Raw genomic sequence first — 22,202 nt, forward strand, 5'->3', positions numbered from 1 at the left:
TCTCACCCTAGCGAAACACTTTCTGCAAATGACCTTAATAAAGAACAATAATAAATTAACCTAAACCACTTTGAATGTCGACCGTATCTTTTATTTACACGGCATCATGCGCGGAAGAAAATACCAACTGAACCGGGATTTCAGACAGCAGATGAATTGAAGTTGATTCATTGAACATCATTAGCAATTGTACAATCAAACAGATGCAACAATGAAAAGTGGAACTATGAAAAATCGAGAATGTTAGATTTGCGAAGGATTTATTCCGAATCATTGTCTGCTAATAGAGAATTCATGTCAGTTGCTGTGTCGGCTATGCCCACACAGCGCGCCGTCCAAATGTGAAGTTGCGTTTTGCTGACAGTCATAACACTGTGCCATAATTTATCTGATGGCATGTAAAGAAGCTGCTTAAATTATAGTATTTAAAAGTTTCTTCATTTTGTAAGAGCTCAAGAAATTAATTCTGGTTTGAAAGACAAGATGACGGTAAAACTCAGAAGACGTAGCTGTACAGTACCGTTGGTGTTGGAGACGTCATAATAAAGGTAACTGCGTTAACTTCGCTTTTTGTTTGGTAATTTGTTGGATATTATCTTTTGCTGATCTTCTTTGAGCTTGGAGTAAATTTTACATTCTGAACATTTTTATTTGCACTTATCTGCTTAATATGTATTGCTGGGATATCATATAGAATATGAAGTCAGTATAATGGTACTATATTACATATTTGAATGATAAAAGACTGGTAAATGATATAATGATAAACTACAAAATAAATAATTTGCCCAATATCCCAAATATGTTAATTAAAACAAACATTGAATGTAAATTCAGATATAATGAGCAGTTGTAAGAAGTAAGAAATAACATTTTATCCATTGAACCTGTTATGTGTTATCATCATCAGTTTTAAAATAAACACATGGAGACAAGTTTGCTTAAATTCTAAAATTAACACACACACACACACACACACACACACACACATATGGTATTTTAATCTAATACAGAAATGGTGACATTGATATATGCAGACCAATAGTTTTTTTCTTCTACAGATATAAATTAAAAAGCCTAATTCTGAGAGTTTCACCTACAAGATTCATGATGGGAAAGGGCCACTAATTAAGAGCTGACATATGTGGAAGAAAAATACCATCCATGTTGAAAAGGGCTAGAGGTAATGTGAGAAAACATAATTTATCAATCTTATTTAACATTATTGTTGATATTTTATCTCAACTGGTCAAAAGGCTAAGTGGGTTTATGTAATGGTCCAGAGTGTGTTATTTATTTCACATCCCCTTCTGTCTTTCAACAGTAAGAAATTAGCTACTTTGGAGTCCATAGTTCTGATCAATTTGTTTATATAAAACTTGGTTTTGGGCTTAAATCAACATCTTGGATAAATCTAATAATGAGCAAAATCCAAGTATATACATGTGATCATGTATAAGATTAGTTGAGTTTTTTAACCAGCCTAAAAGCCATACTTCCACAATATAGGCTAAAATCATTAAGTTGTCCTTGAAGTTTGATGAGTGTTAACCATTAATAATAATAAGGTGATCTTTCATCTGAGTATGTTACCACCGCATGCAATATTTATACATGTAGTGCAGTTTTTACTAAACGTAGAATACATGCTTATATAAATGAGATCTAGATTGAAGAAGTGAAGATGCATACAAATACATGAGGTTATAACCACTACTGCTGATTCAAGTTTGATCATGCTTGGCCATTGGGCTTATAGAGTCAAGTTTCACAATGATGCTTATTATGAGTGTGATAAAGGTATGGTAGTGAAGTGACCTTGCACCTGATTGGCAGAGTTTCTTATGATTTGCACAACAGTGTTTATGATCCAATTTAGATCTGACTTGTTTAATTATTTGCTTGTATGTCTGAGGCTATAAGCAAAATCTATGCATATAATGTGGTGGTTCTACATCTCACTAGCCATTCTTGCTACTGCTCTTAAAACTATTTCTCATTAATTTCATCAGACTTGGTGAATAGATTTATCTCATCAAGATATAGCAAAAGAGCAATTTTGTAAAAAAAATATTCATTCATATTAAACTCAAATTCTGCATCTGATTGGTTGACCTTGCAAATACTATAAGGGCTCTATTTCTGACAAAAAGATTATTTTGATCTAATGTAGCAGAAATGCTTATATGATCAAAACATTGAACATATTTGATGACAAATAAGAAATAGTTTTTCATGCAAATTTGATAAACATTGATAAATCGGTTCATATCATTAAAAGCTTGGAAGAGTTTGATTACATGTGAGACCATCACATATTAATCATTCTTTATTTAGAGAATTATTTTTGTCAGGATTTAGTAAAATATGTAAAATCAATATGGACTGGTTTTGTTATGTACAGCAACACTAGTTGTTTACTGAGTACTGAGGGAATTGGAGTAAGGCAAGGGTACATTGCAGTAGGTAACCTGGTTGACTTGATAACAGGATTTTAACACAAACATTTTTATCAGGAGTCTAGCATACTAACCATTGATTCACTGCAGATCCTGCCCCCATTAGTTACCTTTTAATACATAAAGCATTTGGGTTTTTTATGTCACAAATCCCATAGGGATTAAAATTAACATCATAGGTCTCACTGGATAGTTTCGTATTTTGACATCCCTCTAATTTTTAAGGTAGAAGGCATGAACCTAATTATCACAAGCCTAGCATTTATAAATTTACACATAAGCTAAATCTATAATGTGGTTCAGATTTACTTTGAGTTAGGCATGGAAATAGGTTGGCTTGTTGGTGACTGCCTGTCACAGTTAGATGAGCATTGGAGATCATATGCGTAACTTAGTCTGCAAATGAGCTGCCGACTTTTATTTGTGTCTGCTACAGAGGTAAATATAAAAAAATCTTGATGGTAGAGGGGTGATGAAAAGTATGCTAATTTGTTATAGTACTAGTGAACTTTATTCATGCATAAGGCACATACTGATTCTTTTAGTTGCCTTGTCACAGAAAAATATTGAAAATAGCTATTTCTAGTAAAAAATGAATGTAAAATGTACCTGCATCCTTTGACCCTACCAGAACCAAACTAAAAGCTCAAATTTGTGCAGCTGCTTTTGCTCATCACAAACATAATTGGGAGTATAACTGCTAACCCTACCCTCTAGCACACATTTCATTCATTCATTGGATTAAAGTCACGTGCACCTTTCGGTATGTGCGACTGTTTAGTTTGTACACGTTTGTGTACTTTTTGAATTTAGCGATTAACTTATACAATGCCCCCAAGCAAGCAAGCCGAAGCCCAGGTGCCCCAAAAGGTCCCGCCCAGGCTCTCATCGCTGCAACCTTCTCCATCGTTGTACTCCGTTGGTGGTCTGTTTCTGCATCCTGCATCTCCTTCCTCTCTCATTTCAGGCAGTAACCGAAGCACACCAGCAGCAGTATTATGAAATTTTCGTTGCAATCAATGCCCAGTTCCCTATATTTATTGGGCTATTCCTGTACTATCTTGCCAAACATGTGATTGTCACATACGCTTCAGATATTCCTGAGTTGTGAATTTTCCTATCTTTTGTAAGGTCTATTAAATTTTGTGTACTTTGCGTACTTGAATTTTCCGAAAATTTTTTCACATCTAGTAGGCTTTTAGTAGCCCTTTATTTTGTTTTGGAGATCTCAATTTGGTTAAGTATTTCGTACGTGTGGCTTTAAACCAATCAGTGTGTTTCAGGGCCAGTAAGTTGTTGGTCAAAAGAGGGCTTTCGTGGGTCAGAATGAAAGCCCTATGTGGTAAAATTTGTTTGTAAAAAAGAAAAAAAAAAAAGAAAAGAAAAGAAAAAAAAGGTGGGTAGGGAGTGTGTATGCTATATTTGTGTGATGGCTATAGACATTTTTGTTCGTTTTTCTGCTTTTCCCACATATCCCGACAACACACATTCACGCTCACTTTCTCATTCACACTTATAAGTAGATGTGGGGGGGGGGTGGCCTTATTTCTTTTGTTTGATTTCGGGAAGGCAATTCTTTTCATACTGGGGGGTGGGGGTGGTTTGATTATTTGAGGCATACTCTTTTCATTGTTTCTGCCTTCATTCCCCAAGGTCTGCAAGTGTCCTGTTCTTTCTTCTTTTACTGCCTTAGGACGTTTAACTTCATCCTGTGCCTTTTCCTGCTCTTCTTTATTTCAGCTCTTTCTGCCTTATCCCGTGTCCGTTTCTATTTTGGTCTTCTCGTCCTTTTGATACTGCCATGTTCGCCGTGAGATGTTTTCTTCGAGGGAGGTGGTTTGATTGCCTTTGTTTCCCTTCGCTTTGACCACTTGGCTATTTACCTGTTATTTTTGTTTAGCTTAGCTATTTGTGATTTATTTTAATGTATATTTTTTTTATTTTTATTTTTTTATATTTTTTTTATTTTTTTTTGATCCTGCCGTTATAATTTTTTTTGATCTAGCATGCCGTTATAATTCCGAAACAGTGATTTTGTAATATTTTGTCCTTATCTGGTTTTTATTGTTCGGGTTATGATCGGCTGTGCCAGTCTGTGAACCCACGATACCGAGCCGGCCGTCACAATTCCCAAACAGTGATTTGTAATATTTTGACTGGTCTTTGATTTACTTTTTAATATTTTTTTTTTTGTTTTTTGTTTTTTTGTTTTTTTTTTTCCTTTTTTTTTTTTTTTTTTTTTTTTTTGAACCTACGGGGCCTAGCATGCCATTATAATTCCAAAACAGTGATTTTGTAATATTCGTCCTTATCTGGTTTTTATTGTTCGGATTATGAGCGGCGGTGTCAGTCTGTGAACCCACTAGCCCGAGCCGGCCATCACAATTCCCAAACAGTGATTTGTAATATTTTGATTGGTTTTTTTCTTTTTTGGTTCGATCTTTTAGGTTTATTGGTTTTAATTTCTTTACATGGTCTCTCTTTATACCCAACCCTTCATTCGGTTTAGATTTGTCCCCTTTTGCCTATTTTGTTAATGAATGTCATGATGTTATTATAGGTCATTCCTATGTTATTGTTTTTTGCCACAAGTAACTCCGGGTATGTCCACCGTTCTCCTATTTGTTCCTGTTGAGATTTTAGTTCGGCCCTTTCCTGGTTGTATTTGGGGCATATATTTATTAAGTGTGCGATTGTTTCTGGAGTTGGGCAGTAGGGGCAGTTTTCGGTTGGTCCCCTTTTTATGTGTTTCCCTGCGCATCCTGCCAATAGTGTTTTACCTGTTCTTATTCTATTTATTATTGTTATATCGTGTGGATTTTTGAAGGTCGGACTTTCGACTTTTCTACTTACTTTTTTCATCATCGTGTGTATTAGACTGTTTGCATCCGATTTTTCCCATAGCTCTTGCCACATGTCATTGATCTTGTCCCATGTTATTGATTTCAGTGACGCTGTATGCTATATTTTGGGCTTTTGGTTCGTTTGTGGCGTTTTTTGCTTCTGCATCTGCTTTGTCATTGCCTGGGATTATGGATGTGAGAGGGTATCCATACGAATTCAACGTGTTTGTTGTTTTTTTCAATCTCTTTAAGTAGCGATCTTGCATGATTAATCATATTAGGTCTGCTCTTGGATTGGTCTGTTGCTAACGATTGTAGTACACTGTAAGAGTCGCTTAGAATGACTGCCTTAGTTGTGGGGTATGTTTTGACGTATGTTAATGCCATTAGTATTGCCATGAATTCTACCATGTATATAGCGCATTGGTCTGGGAGTCTTTTTCCAACGGCGACATCTAATTTTGGGATCACTATCCCTGCTGCAGTTTTATTTGGATTTTTGGTTTTTGATCCATCTGCGAAGATTTGCGTGTATGTCTCGTATTTGTTGTCAATGTACGTTAGTATTGATGCTCTTAGTCCTATCGGGTCATTTTGTTTTTGTCCTAGTTTACGTAAGCTAAGATCTATTTGTGGTGTGGGACAGGTCCACGGGGGGTCTGGGTAGTACCTTATTTTTTCTGGGTTGATATTTGCGATTTGAAATTTCCTTTTTAATTCTATAATTATTTTCCCACTAGGTATTTTTTTATTTTTTCCTTTTGTATCGAATGGTTTGTCGCATGCTAAGAGGGCTTGTAGCGTGAGGTGGTTGGGTTGGTGTATTGATTTCGAGTCGAGTATCGCAGCATCAATTCCTTCCGCCTTAGGTCTAGCGGGGGTTCTCCTACTATTATTAAGATATCTTGTGTGGGGGTACCATTTAGGACGCCGGTGCATACCCTTAGCGCTTTTGATTGGACTGTGTCTAGTTTCTTTAGTAACGTGGCGTTCGCCGCTCCATATACCTGGCAACCGTAGTCCAATTTTGCTCTTATAAGTGCTCTATATAGGGTAACGAGTGTTTTTTGATCAAACCCCCAATTCACCCCTCTGAGGTTTCTGTGGAGGTTGATGTCTCGTTTGCACTTCGTTACGAGTTCTTGGATATGAGCTGCCCACGTGAGTTCGTGGTCGAATACCATACCTAGGAGTGTCGCTTGTTTTTCAAATTTGATGGGTACCCCCTTTAGGGTTAAGTTTGGAGTGGGTGGGGGGTGGCCACCTCCCGGATTGAAAACTATGCCTACTGTTTTTAGAGGTGACAATTTAAATCCCCATTTATCTGTCCAATTTCCTATATCGTTTAGTCCTTTTTGTAAGTGCTTGGTCATTTCTCTGCTGGCTGGGTTGCCAGTTTTCCATACGGCGCTGTCATCGGCGAATTGGGATAAGTCAAGGTGGTTGGGTTTTACCGCTGTTTCCAGGTCGTTTATCATTATATTAAATAAAGTTGGGCTGATTACGCTTCATTGTGGCGTGCCATTTTCCAGTTTGTATCGTTCGGAGTAGTCTTGTCCTAGTCTGACTTGTATCTTTCTATCGGTTAGGAAGTTAGCAATAAATTTGTATATATTGCCAGTTATTCCGTATGGTTTAAGTTTACTTATCAGTCCCTTAGTCCACATTAGATCATATGCTTTTTCCATGTCTAAGAAGATGGCTGTAACATATCTGGATTTTTAAAATTTTTCTCTAGATGCTAATTTGACAGCGGTTTCTAGTCTCATGAGTTGGTCTATTGTGCTTCGGTAGTTGCGAAACCCGCTCTGTGTATTAGCTAGTAGTCCTTTGCTTTCTAAATGGTATTTCAGCCTGTTGTTTACCATAGTTTCCATTATTTTACATATATTGTCTGTTAGTGATATGGGCCTGTATGATTTTATATCGCTTGAGGGTTTTCCAGGCTTAAGAATCGGGACCACTACTGCCTTTTTCCATCTTATAGGTATGGTACCGGTTTCCCATATTTTATTAATGAGGTTAAGTGCAATTGTGACAAGTTTTTTGGGTAGGTTCTTGTACATTTCATACCCCAAAGTATCCTCCCCGGGGGATGTGGTCTTTTTGCCGGCGAGGGCCTTTCTCCATTCGGCTTCTGTAAACGGAAGGTTTAGTGGGCCGTCATTATTTCCTGCTTCCTTTATGTTGTCAGAGTTGCTTTCCTCAAATTGCCTTTTATGATTTTTAAACTTATCCTCTAAGTTGGTATTGCTACACATTGGCGAAATAGTTTGCGAATAATTCTGCCTTATGTTTGTTGTTTTGTCCAGGTATGTTGGGGGTTATTGATTTAGTTTTGCCTCTCATTTTTTTAATTCTTTGCCACACCTCCTTCGATTTTGTGTTAATATCTAGTTTTGAGCAGAATTCTCTCCATGAGTTTTGTTTAGCTATCATAATAGTTTGTTTGGCAGTTTTTCCTTTTCCTTGTAGTAGTTAAAGTCCCTATTATTTTTAGTTCTTTTGAATTTGTTTAGAGCTCTTTTTTTCTCTTTAATTGCTATTTTACATTCATTATTCCACCAGGGCACCGTGGGTTTGGGTGCTACTCCTTTAGTTTTAGGAATTGTTTCTTGGGCCATTGTGTTAATGGTTTCTATTAATTTGTCATTAAAGGTGTCAATGTCCCGGTGATATATGGTTTCTGGGTCGATTGAGTCACCTATCTGTTTGAACCTAATCCAGTTGGCCTGTTCGTATTTCCATCTTGGTGTGAAGGACGCTTTATTTTGAGGTATTCTAATTTGTATTTCTATATTTATAAGGTAATGGTCACTTCCCATAGGGTCGCTTTCATCAACTTGCCAATCAGAAATGCCTGTTAATCTTGGTGTGCATAGAGATAGGTCTATTGCTGATGTGTGGCCTGTTCTGTCATCTATCCGGGTGTGCATTCCGTTGTTTAGAAAAACTAAGTTGCATTTTTTTGCCCATTTTTCTACAATTTTTCTTTTAATGTCCGTCTTTTGACTCCCCCATAGTTCATTGTGTGCATTGAAGTCCCCGCATATTACCACCCATTCTCCACAGTCTTTAATCATTTTGATTGTTTCGTCTGCACTTAAATTGCGCTGCTCATTTGTTTCATAGAGGTTAACGATTAGTACCTGCTTAGTTTGAGCGGTTATTTTGACTATCTGTATTTCGAAGTCATTGGGCGGTCTACTATCTGTTAATTTATGCATTTCTGATGTAATTCCATCTCTAACAAAGGTTGCTAACCCCCCTCCTCTTGCTGTGGGGGATCGATGCTTTAGGTATTTGGTGTTGTAGCCTATGATGTTTGGGATACGTGAGGTATCATTTAGGTGGGTTTCCTGTATGCATATAACATCTGGTTTTCTTTCCTGTTCAAGTATTTTGTTATTTAGTTGGTCAGCGTGGGCCCTAAGGCCGCGTGCATTCCATTGCCATATTTTGATTTCTGCTCTGGAATCCATCTCTAGTGCAAAAAGTCTTAATAGTTTGTTTAATTTACTGTTGTTTTCGTTTTATGCGTGTTTCCTACCAGTGAGGGTGCTACCTATTTATTTTGTTTTTGGTATCCTGATTTTTGTTTTGGCCTGCTTATAGTTTACCCCATGGGAGATCATATATTCGACTATTAGGGCTTCTCTAAGAGCCCTGGGGCATTCTGCGTGGTTTGGTTTGTGGTTACCACTACAGTTAGCGCAGTGCTGATTGGTGGCGCTACATGTTTTCCGGTCTGGGTGGTGAAGACCACATTGATTGCACCGGAATAGGTTTCCGCAACTCTTAGAGTAATGCCCCCAATTTTTGCAGTTGCCACAGAACCGTGGTTTGTTTTTGAAAGCAAAAATTTTTTTAGCCTCGAGTTTTTCGGCTATTTTGATAGTTTCTGGGGTGGCGCCCTTAAAAAAGAGTACCACTGCAGTGCTATCCTTTCCCCTTCTTGTTTTTAGGCGGATTGCTTTCTCTACTTCCTGTCCTTTACTCCTTATGTAGTCTACTATTTCATTGGTTTTATTTTGAGTTGATACGTATATGACTCCTTTGTTGTGTGTTTTTGGGGGGTTTGGGTCTATGTGTTGTTTTGTTCTGTTGTGTCTAGTGACCTGAACATTTATTTGGTCTATTCTTTCAATTTCCATATATTTGGCAATCTGTTGTTCAGTGGTGCATTTGATTATCAGCAAGTCGTCTCTAGTGCTTTTAAGCGTGAATTCTCCTTGGTGATGTTTGTTCAATTGCCATGCTATGGTTTTAAAGGCTAACTTCGTTATTTTGGAATTTACTCCCTTGACGAAGAGAGTCAGTTCAGCGGGGTGTTTCTTGTTTTGGATATTTTGCAGACTGGTCTTTTTTTCCCTGGTGTTTGTCTCTTTAGCTGACTTTGTTTCGTTGTCCATAACCGGCTTGCTGGGTCTTGTATTCTGACAGTTAGTGTGTTCCTTATTCTTTCTAACTGGTATTTGGGATTTGGTTTTCCTATTATTCTTACCTTTTGTTGAGTCGTGTGTGACTGCTTTATTTGTGGTAGGGTGAGGGCGTTCTGTTTCATCTAGTAGGTTCTCAGTTTGAGTCCCCTGGCTGCTAGTGTTTTTAACCAGCGTGGTCTGGGTTGTTTTTGTGCTTGTTGAGTATTGTTCCTCAGTTTGGGTACTCATGTCGGATGTAGTTTTGCGGTTACTCGGTAGATTGTCCACATTCTCGTTTACGCTTGGTGACAGGTAGAGTCTACTCATCGAGTCAGTTGGGGTCGAGTTGAAAATTGGCGTTAAGAACTGTATCTGTCGTTTTTCTCTTAGGGGGGATGAGACTGCTTCGGAGTAAGTTTGCCTTAGTTTATCTGCCTTTAGGTTGACCAGGCAGCTGAGATAACTATTTGATGATGTGACATTAATTTTGTTGTTATCCATCTTGAGTTTCTTTATTTGATGTAAGGTATATATGACGGGATATTTCTTTAGTTTTAATCCTGGGTTTGTTTTGATTTCTTGCAATTTATTTGAGTTTAATTCTAGCTTAAAGCTATCTGTCTTAACTATACTTTATTCTACTTAGTACTATGAAAAAGCAACAGCTGTAAGGGGATATGCAAATAGCTTTTATTCTGATTTGTGTAATTAATTATTATATTACTATTATCCAATTTAAACTTATTGAAAATTATTTTCTAGCCAAATGGTCAAAGTAAAAGGTTTTACTTACCCCGATCCAATTTTCTTTTTAAGATCTTTAGAGTTTTTAAATACAGCCTTCTAATTATACAAGTTTCATTACATTGGTCAATAATTAGTCACATGTGATGACACTTGTAACTAATCAAACCACAGCAACTGAGAGCAGACTAAGCACTGATATTTATATGGTACAGTGGCAATATACAGTCTGTCTGCCGCAACACATGAAACAAACTGGACAAATCTGAAAGCCTTGAATTTGACTTTATTTATCTGTATGGTAGAACAGAACCTGAGTTGAAAAGCTTTTAAAGAAAGACCTTGATATCAAACCTAATAATAACTGCAGGAGTTATATTATGGATAATTAACCATTCTCTCAGTTTCAAACTGGGCATTCCATCCCATGGGGTTCTAAATGTAAACCAAGTGTAACTGATATCCTAATGAACTGTAAAGACCATAGCAGCACAACAGCAGGGGACCAGGTATGTCCAGATCCAGAAATCACAGACCAGTTTCAAACTGATGATGAACCACATAAAAATTACACATCTGCTAGAACTTATGTTATGAAGATAACTTAAATTGCATTATTATTAATCCTCCTCCTCACATTCATCATAATTGAGATGCATCATATATGTTTTATTGTAAAATAGTTTATGCAACATAATTCAGTGAAGACCTTTGCTGCCAATTTACCAGTGAACCATTTGTTTCAATGAACATATTTTATGTTGTAACAAGGAGCATCATTTAAACATTATGATACACTTATCATACCTGTATATGAAATCTTAATACTAACACTTATACTTGCAATACTACTACTAATAAAAACACCTGCATTGATAATTTGATTATGTTCAATTGGACTTGTATCTAAATGATCACCAGCTGTATGAAAAGACATATTTTAATATATAGATATTGGATGGAATACTAGTTACCACAATTGAATAGTCATATGATAAATGATATATTATTTTAAACAATTTATATTTGCAGTGAAACATACTTTTACATTATTTTCACTTAAATTTCATTTATAGAGCAGTATACTCTGCATTCATTAAATTACTGAAATGGTTATAATACAACAACAAATACTGCAACTTCCAGAATCACAAAAATCAAAAGATATAAACAAAAACTTCCCTACATGTATCAACAGTTGTCACTTAATAGACAGAACTCTGAAGATTTAGAATAGGATGTTAACAAATTAGGTATTCAAGTTAAAAAGAAAAAAATACCAAGTAAGCTTACTACCAAAAAATCAAACAATAACAGTGAATTTTAGTACATTCCCAGGAAACAGAATATATGATTTTTCTTAACTTGATCTGATACATCTTAAATCTATAGAAAATGATTCATATTGTATGACTAAAATATTATGTAAACAAAAATTCCATCACTTTTTTCAGATGCAACATGCATACCCCAACCCATCCTTCTTGATCATAAAGTATACCAGCATTCCACTATAAGATGGGGAGCTGTAGTGGCTCAGTGGTTAGCTTTCTGGACCTGTGAAATAAGGTAGGTTCAAATTCTACCATCAGACCAACCTGGGTTAGCTACCATGGTGTGTCCTTGGGCAAGGCACTATACTTAAAGTGCCTTGGCACTAAATAACTTACTTGTGTTGGTTTACCATAAAAGGCCAAACCAAACACAAAAAAACAACAACTTTAAAATATGAGTTTTGTCAATACTAAGTAATTGAAAATCATACTGAAGAAATGTTTTTGTTAATACAGATTAATGGATCTAAAAAATCTCTTTCTTCTGCAGGAGTTTAAAATGTTAAATTAAAAAGGTCATGGTACACATTGCTTTGTTCGTACACATCAGGCTCCGTAACCCATATCCAACTAAAAATTTTAGTAGAGTCTGAATAAAACATTTTAATCTGGATGATAATATTCTTTCTCCATTCATATATTACACCACCAAGATTGATCCAAATAAGATTACATTTTACTATAACACTGAGGATGAGTATGCCTCTTAACAACTTACAAATGTGGAGAGAATGGAGTTAAACTGAACTTTGATTTCTTTTCAACCATAGCACAAGATGATCATTTATTATGAAAAAACCTGAATAAAGTTGGAGTTCATAACCATGACAGTCTTGATACAATATAAATTCAATATATTATTGTTGTCTTGAGGTATAGTTCTGTATATTACAATCTCACACAAGATCAGGGTATATTTTAGTACCATACAGTTAATTCGGGATTGTATTAATACCTATTCTGGTGAATGAACATTAAATAAGATTTACTATTTTGGAACCAGTTGCAATAAAGTTTACTAAACAAGAGAAAATATGACTTTACTATAATATCTAAAATGTAAAATCTGCAAACAGAATACTTGCTTGACTTTACACTTCAACTATATCGTAATATTTATTTGAAATGAATTTATACAAATGGCATTAAATTTGGTTTCAGGCTGGTAATGACAATGGTAGTAGTGAATAGGGACGGTCTAGGGACTAGGGAACTTCCATGTTAAAAAGGGTATATCCACTCTGGGGACTATGTAATTTAACATGGGAGAAAAAAAAAAATATCCATTCTAGGGACAAGGGGAATTTAACATGGGAGAAAGAAAAAAAACTATTCACTCTAGGGACAAGGGAAATTGAACATGGGGAATAAATCGTGGGACTGTCTTGGGACTAGGGGAAATGGAACAGGGTCGGGACCCTATTTTAATAAGGTCCCGACCTGATGGGTCTATGAAAATGGAACAGGCGAAAATTGAAACAGGGAGGGGTCTCTATTTTTTTATTATTTTTTTAAACAAAAAAATAAAAAAAGGGGTAGGCAATTGAAAGTCAAGATCTTTTCGAGAGATAGGAATGGCCCTGAAAAGGGCCTTTGGTTTTATGTTAATATACCCTTAACATAAAGGGCATCTGTGACATCTTCTTCTTGACCTTAGGCTGTGCCTGACTGCAGGACCATAGATTAAGACTCTTTTGAGGCATCCTTGATGCTCCACATAAGATTCTTCGCATCCACAAGCTGGTGTCTGTCCTGTGGATAACTGTCCAGTTGGATCGGACATACATTGATATGTCCGTCCGGAACATCATCGAAGACACAAGTGTTGAAGATTGTACATCGGTCCACATGTTGGGGTGCTGAGTAACAGGTGAAGGAATGCAGTGAACTGTACTTATTTATAGGGGGAGGAAGGATTGAAACGGATTGAGTTTGTTGACCAATCCAAACACGCGTTACAAAATTCAGTCAGCCCACGTCCAATCCGAAGAGAGCAGTCTGTGACGTCACATAGTCTATATAGATTCGCTAGCGCCTGTGCGTAGTCAATCTAAGCGACAGTTTTTCAACATGACGGAAACTCAGAAAACGATCAGTTTGGGTGCACTGATGGTGGAGACTGCCCAAGGGAACCCAGACTTACTTTCAGAAGAGGTGAATTGGGATTTTGTGGATTTTTTTACCTTGCAAGAATTTGTTCCTGAACCTTCGTCACCTTCTCCTTCATTACTGCACATGGAAAATTTTAGACAGAGACAGAAAGAAGAATTGGAGAAATTTATACAACAGCAAAAGGAAGCGGAACAAGCTTTTCTCCTACAGCAACAGCAGCAAGAAGAAGAGGTAAGAAAAAAACAAGAAGAAGAAGACGCAGCAGCAAAGAAACAAGGGTGTCAAAATCAAACGGTCACGGTACTGTTAGACATTTTAGTTAAGAAGTCTGAAACAGATGTATCAGACTTCTTTATTACGGCCGAAGAGAATACGACCTTCCCAAGCTAAACACTCCAACCCTGTGACTACGCCTACTGCACCATCCTTAGTGATTTCAACGAAATCATCATCAACAGTACGCAGTCCAGAAGTAGGCCTTGGCCATGGCAAAGGCTTAAGACAGTTAAAGTTGATTGTTTAAACTCACCCCTTACACCAAAAAAGGCCCTTTTCAGGGCCATCCACGTCTCTCGAAAAGAGATAGGCTTTCAATTGCCAATAACTAAAAAAAAACATTTTACCCAATAGTACCTGTCTGTGTATGAGTGTGCGTGAGTGTAGGTTCTTATTTTAAAATCAAAACCCAAAGACACTTACCTTTTATAATTAATTTATTCTTTTATAAATATTTACAATTCACAATTCACAACAGAGCACTTTAAAAAGTTCATAGACTTATTCTGTCTCATTGTTCACTCTCTGTTTTTTTAATTTCTTCACCGTCATAGTCTTTTCCTCCTCTTCCTCCTCACTTTCTTCCCTTCTTTTCTTCTCCTGTTTCTTTTTCTTCACCTGTCTGTTTTCTTCCTCTTCTTCTTCCTCTTCCTCTGAAGAATCCCTCTCTTCTTCTGACTCCTCTTGTTTCTTTTTTGGGCAGTCTGGTGACCAATGTCCTTTTTCTTGACAATAATAACAGGTATCTTGACTTTTGTCTCTTCTAACCCCTTTTTTTTCTTTTTTGACGGTCTGGACACTCTGAAGACCAATGCCCTTTCTTCTGACAGATATAGCAAGTATCTTGACTTTTATCTTGAAAGGAAGGAGAGTAGTCCCTCGGCTGGTCTGAAGAGAATTTTCTAATGACCCCTCGCAAAGCTCTGATGAAACGTTCAATCTTGGTAGTCTCTTCCATTGTTGTGCTCAGTTTGAGAGTGAAATGAATAGTGAAAGGACAAGACACATACCCTTTATATACGCTGGTCTGCTATGACTATAAATTAATCCATGGTGTTTAAACTTTAGTCATTTGACTTTTTGCTATCGAGATGAAATGATCCAATTCATTTGAGAAGAAAGAAGAAGAAAGTAAGAGGCAGAAACGTGATCTATCGCCTCGTACTAGGGCTGAAGTCTTGGCACAAATTCATGCCAGTGATTTTGAAGAGGACATGAGTGAACCAGAATCCAAACCCTCTAAACAAAGTTTACCACCCTTAGTCAACCCTGAAAAGTACTATGACATTCGAGAGACGGAAAAGCGTCCCTCTAGAAAATTTAGAACTACGGCTTACAAATACACAGTGAAGTTTAAAGATTTCAAGTCTGAAGTACTGTTAGAGAAAGCAAAAGGGTTCATCACCGACATGTGGGATTCTTTGCTCACCACACTCAAGCGACAATGTCAACCCAAAGAAGATGATCGCTTGAGACTTTCCATACAACATGACGGCTTGAAATCCCCTGTTTGGATCGAGTTTAGCAGCCCTGCAGAATTGACCACTTCCAAAGTCATGGACAAGATTCAACACGTGCAACAATCTAATGACCAGTTTGACATCACCGATGGAAAAGCCACACTGGACATGACCCACGTCTCTCCTCCTCAAGGGACCGGACAATGCAGAAAGACCTTATTGGTCAACAACCTTCGCATTACCAAAACAAGTCTTGTCCAAATTAACAATTTTCAAGACCACATGTGTTTAGCCCGAGCCATCGTGGTGGGATGAACCTATGCCGACAAGAACGACACGGTAGAATGAAAAAGAGCCTGGGAGAACATTCGAAAATCGAACCGAGCCAAACAACGAAATGAAGCAGAACTTCTGTTACAACAAGCATGCCTGTCCAAAGACACATCCTGTGGCATTCCTGAGATGCAAAAATTGCAAGATGCCCTAGCTCCACGATACACCTTGAAAGTGCACCCTCAAGAAGTGCGCGGGTCTCTGTTGTTTCGAGGGAAAGACTTTAAGGATGGAAAATACATTCACCTCTATCATCACGATGACCATTTCGATACCATTACCACTATCACTGGATTCCTGGGATACAAATATTACTGTGAGAAATGTGACTTATGATGGTTATAATAATCGAGAGCAACACAAACATTGTGGATCGAAATGCTCAGGATGTTTGGCCTCTCAACCCTGTCTGAGCGAAGGGCAAGAACCAGTGCATTGTCCTGCTTGTCTGCGCACATTTGTCAGCCCTGCCTGTTACCAACAACATCTGAAGATGCAAGGTTCACAGAAGAAATGTGCTTGTCAACTCCTGAGATTGTGCCCAATGTGTGGACAAGGTCTATGTATCAACAGTACCAAGGCACACGTATGTTCAGGAAAGAAAAAATGTCACATTTGTCACTGCATTGTGGACTTGGAACACCAATGCTACATACAAAAATACCAATCCCAACCAGAGAAAGAGGATGGTCACAAGAAGAAGAAAAGCAATTTCATCTTTTTCGATTTCGAATGCATGCAAGAGATCAGTATTCACATTCCTAATTTCTGCGTGGCTCATCGAGCGTGCGAGAAGTGATTCAAGAACCTATCTTGAGTTATTGCCCTCACTGCAGTAAGATTCCTGGAGGGCGTGAAAAAATCTTTCAAGGACCGAACACACTAGCCGATTTCACACAATGGGTCTTAGACCCCATCGACAAGACATGGAGCCAAGAGGACATCGAACATTATTATGGAGATTGTCATTGTCATGCCACGGTGATGGCTCACAATTTCTCCGGATATGATGGACAGTTTCTTTTGAGATGTTATACGGAACGTGGCATCGAGCGTCCTAAAATCACTTTGAACGGAGCCAAAATCATTTTCATGCAAGTGGGACAAGTGCAGTTTAAAGATTCGATGAGCTACTTAGCCATGCCTTTGAGTCGAATGCCTAAAATGTTTGGAATGACAGAAATGGCTAAAGGGTACTTTCCACACTTTTTCAATACAGAAGCCAATCAACACGCCGTTCTACCCCATTTGCCTCAGGCTCACTATTACAACCCTGACAACATGCGTACCGAACGAGAAACTTTCTACGCTTGGTACCAGGCTCACGCCTCCGACCCTTTCGACTTTCAGGAAGAAATGCTAAAGTATCGTCGTTCCGACATGGACATTTTACGGCGATGCTGTGGAAAATTTCGAGAACTGTTCATGGAACACGGAGGGGTTGATCATTTAAAAGAGGCTTGCACCATTGCCAAAGCGTGTTCCTTAGTCTACCGACAACGATTCATGCTTGAAAACACTGTGGCTGTCATCAGTCCTCAAACGACCAACTATGTCAAACGTCAATACTCGGTCAAAGCCCCATGCTGGTTGCATTACTTGTGCGACAAGGAAGACAAATGGATTCAGCATGCCCGCAACGGACAGGGCGAAAGATCATCGGAATGCATTCGGTCAATGGCTGGGACTTAGAAAACCCCAAGATCATGTACGAGTTTAACGGTTGCTTATTTCACGGATGTCCCGTCTGTTACCCTGACCGCGGCACTAAAAATCAGTTCTTACAACGAACCATGGAAGACTTGTACCAGGCCATTTGTCAGCCACGCCTAAAGTTAGAACAGGAAGGATACCAAGTGGTGGAAATGTGGGAACACAAATACAATCACCGTTTGAACACCGATCCCGAGTTTAAACGCCTCATGGAAAGTTACCAGTTCATGGACCCCCTGAACCCAAGTAATAGTTTGTACGGAGGAAGGACCAATGCCACCTGTTTGCTGTACCAAGCTGACGAAGAGAAAGGAGAAGAAATCATATACTTGGACGTGTGTTCACTGTATCCCTACGTGTGCAAATATTGTTGCTTTCCTGCAGGGCACCCACAATTGTTCACCGAACACATCGACCTAAAAAACATTCGACAATACGAAGGCTTGATCAAGTGCAAAGTTTTGCCTCCCATGAACCTATACCATCCCGTCTTACCTCGCCATTGCCAAAGCAAACTTATGTTTCCTTTGTGCCGTACTTGTGCTGAAACGTGCAACCAAGATCAACCTTGTCATCACACCCAGGAAGAACGGGCCTTGACTGGGACATGGGTCAGCGTAGAATTGTTCAAAGCTCTGAACATGGGATACCAACTGTTAGAAGTGTACGAAATTTGCCACTTTCCCAAGACACAATAATTCCACAAGGGTGACCCCACGCAGAAAGGCATTTTCGCAGACTACGTGGATGCCTTTTTGAAACTGAGCAAGAAGCCAGTGGCTATCTGTCCTGGTGTCACACTCCCGAAGACCAAAAGACATTCAGAGAGAAATTCTGGGCACAAGAAGGCATTACTTCAGATCACATTGAGAAAAACAAAGGCAGGCGATCGTTTGCCAAAGTGATGTTAAATTGCTTGTGGGGTAAAATGGCACAATGACCGTGTTTACCCAAGACGGAGTATTTGACCGAACCTTCCCGCTACTTTCAGATGATTCACGACAAAGCCAAATTCATGAAACACGTGGACGTCGTTCGTGAGGATTTGATCTTGGTGAATTACGAAGAAGATCTGAACTTTGTAGAAGATGACCCCTTTGGAAATGTCATCATTGCAGCTTACATGACAGCTCATGCTCGCTTAAAATTGTACGAAGCTTTAGAACTGTTAGGGGAACGTGTCTTGTACTTTGACATGGACAGTTGCATTTATATCGATCACCCGAGTCAACAGCACCCTGACATCGAAGGAGACCGTTTAGGAGCCTGGACAGACAAGCACCCCGATGACAAGATTCTAAGTTTCGTTAGTGGTGGTCCCAAAAATTACGGCTACGAATACTGAGCCAAACAAGGAGAAGTGCACACGAAGTGTAAAGTGAAAGGACTTACTCTGAATTATCGTACCAGTCGAGTGGTCAACTTTGGCATATTGAAAGAAGCCTTGCAGTCTAGAGATAGTGACCACCTATCAACCCAACAAGATTGTACGTTTACCCACACACCACATCGTCAGTCGACCCTTGGAAAAAGTCTATCAAATCGTGTAGCAGAAGCGAGTGCGGCTTCCCACCCACTTTACTTTGCCGTATGGACATGTCGGTATAAAACATTGGTTGTAAGAGGATAGCCACCCACCAGAAGGATGACTTCGCCGCAGCAAGAATGGAGTGAGAAATCCAGTGAGAACTCCAAGTTCAAAACCTACCATTTTCCAGTCTTCTTACCTGACTATTGTGATTGTGCCCGTCGATTGGACATGTTTCAAAAATAGCCTATGGATAGGGAAGGATTACCTTCTTCGTATGTTTTAGCTAGAACAGGATTTGTCTACTTTGGACCCGAGTCAGGATTGGGATACGAAGTACAGTGTTTCGCTTGCGGACTGAAGTTACGAATGGATCTATGTATCTACAAAGATTCAGCTATTCTGGAACATACTCGATGGTCTCCGCACTGCCCTTACCTTTCAATGGCCTTTCCACCCATTAAACTACGGTACAATTATGACGGTACCTTAGAGACGGTACCTTCCAAAACTAGACGTAAACACATTGCATCCTATTTCATTGTTGTTTCTTTTCCACATAATAGCTTATTTTTTATAAAATGTTAAACTTTACTAATCTTTTTTCAAGATCACTTTAGTTTGCAAAAATACATCTTGTCATTTATTGGCATTCTACATTGAATTTTGTAAACTAGCTATAAACCTGACCTAATTACTCAACTTAACTGCTGACAGAAACAGTCTACAGTAAATGTATTTCATTTCTATAGCTCGATGGATAAACATTACATCTTTTAAAGCTGTGCACAGAATAGGCCGACATATCACGAGTCAGGAAAACATGGGGGTGGTATCCCCTGTGTCCAAAATTAATATCATTTTGAATAGAATATTCTAGTGACAATTGCCTCTTTTCAAATGGTAAGCATTGCTTTTTTTTATTTTCATCAATCTGTCAAATTCGGTATGCATTTTGCTTTAATATTTGAGATGGAAACCTTAGGTGCATAGAAATGTCAGACAGCATTGTACATCATGGATGGTGTCCAACATACTTTTATGATCATAAAACAAAATCCCATTTTTTAGTTATGGCCACTGATTTAAAAAATATTCATCCAAGCTAAATATAATAATAATAATAATGAGGACTTTGTATAGCGCCTAATCTTTAGAAGCTCTAAGCGCTTTGCAACATTAGACAACATAAAAACATACACAATGATATGATTACAAATACAAACACCATGAAATTAGAAAACATAAAAAACATGCTGACAATATTTAAGGTAGTTAACATTATTAAGTCATTAAGTTTGTTTTTGTAGTCAGAATAAGTAGTTTTGAGAGCACTCTTGAATGGGATCACTGCGTCTTTGTGTCTAAGTTCAGTGGGCAATTCATTCCATGTTGCTGGGCCCTGGTATGCAAAAGAATGCTGTCCATGTGACTTTGTTTTCATGGTGAGAATAATGAGTATATGATTGTCGGAAGAGGAGTGTAAGTATCTTGCTTGTGTGTACACATAGGTGAGGTCGGATAGGTATGTTGGACTAGAGTCTGTCAGTGAAACGTAGCACAGAGAACTAATGTTGTGTTTGATTCTGGATCGAATGGATAGCCAGTGTTGGGTACAGAGCAGCGGGGAGGTGTGCTCTGATTGTGGTACTCTAAGTATGATCCAAGCAGCTATGTTTTGAACTTTTTGAAGTCTCTGCAGTAGATATTAAGATGAACCAGACAGAATTGAGTTACCATAGTCCAGTCTTGAAAGCAGTAATGAACACACAAGTGTTTTAGTGGCATCAACTGAAAGATATCTGAGAATGGAGCTGATGCGTCTCAGCTCAAGATACGCAGCCTTGCATATGTTCATGACATGTTGGTGCAATGTGAGAGTACTGTCCAGAGTAACACCTAGGTTTTGTACTGATTGTGTGAATTTAATGTTGGTGTTGCTGATATTTATTGTGTGAGGTAAAGGATGTGAATGAGAAAGTCTTTGATAAGTAAGTATGGCTTGATTTAAATTGTGTTTTTCATGTGACTTGCCAGAGATTTTTAAATGAATTGATAAAGTAACTTGAGACACATTTCAAAGTACATGTTTTAAAAATATTCCATTGATTATTGCTGGCATTTAGAAAAATGCAATGCATCCTTTGTTGTGAAACTTATTTTAAAACATTGTATTACTCATGCAGAAGCCTGCTTGAAAACTAATGGCAAAGCAAAGGCAAATGGAATGGAAGAGACCATATCAGAGACCCTCAAATATGCACCCAACCAACGCAGAATGATAAAAAACAAGGTAATCCAAATGACTCTTATTTCATCAATATTGGATTCAGTTTCGTCTTTTAAAGCATAGTATTTGCAAAGCGGATGCATTTCTAAACTGATAACAAAATCAGCTTATCCTATTGCCCAGGACTATCAGAGCTAGAGTCCAGCTAACTACAATATGCATATATCTTGTCTGATCGGACAAGTGCCTCCATTTGGAATTTTTATTCACATGAAATATTTGGATGAAATAAATTCATCTTTGTGCAAATTGATTGCACCATCCACTTGCCAGAAATGACAAGTAAGTGCAAAGTTATCTTGTATCATGGCTTAACGATAGTAAGGGAAGCACAAGTGCAGTGAAGAAAATTTCATACATTTTTATAATGCTGATTAACATGACTTCTGCATATGTAACTAGTGCTGAGATGATATGACTTTATTTAAGCATTACAATTTTGTTTTAATTTGCAGGTGCCTGAGCAGAAGAAGTAATAGATAAACTTTACAGTGGAGTTGGAGACTGATTCTGATTCATAATCTTAATTAAATCTAGAAAATAAACATTAAAGTCATATTAAAATATCTGTTGTATTGTTTCCTTCTTTCATTTTTCTCTTAAAAACAAATGTCTGAACCTTTAGTCTGTAAATTCAGTGGATTCCTTATCAGCCCATCTACTTTTACTTTACACCATGCTACTTTAAA

General features: G+C 38.0%; 1 long non-coding RNA gene across 1 annotated transcript; it reads left to right on the forward strand.

Annotated features, from left to right (window-relative positions):
* The first annotated feature begins 131 nt into the window (after nucleotides 1-131).
* LOC149788511 (uncharacterized) lies at nucleotides 132-22,079 on the forward strand. Its single transcript, XR_016424407.1, has 5 exons — nucleotides 132-548; nucleotides 1,062-1,183; nucleotides 11,922-12,036; nucleotides 21,410-21,516; nucleotides 21,969-22,079. It is a non-coding gene; the product is annotated as an uncharacterized LOC149788511 (long non-coding RNA).
* Nucleotides 22,080-22,202: the final 123 nt, after the last annotated feature.

Source organism: Sinohyriopsis cumingii, chromosome 11 (assembly GCF_028554795.1).
Source record: "Sinohyriopsis cumingii isolate HCF-2022 chromosome 11, ASM2855479v2, whole genome shotgun sequence".
Lineage (NCBI taxonomy): Eukaryota > Metazoa > Mollusca > Bivalvia > Unionida > Unionidae > Sinohyriopsis > Sinohyriopsis cumingii.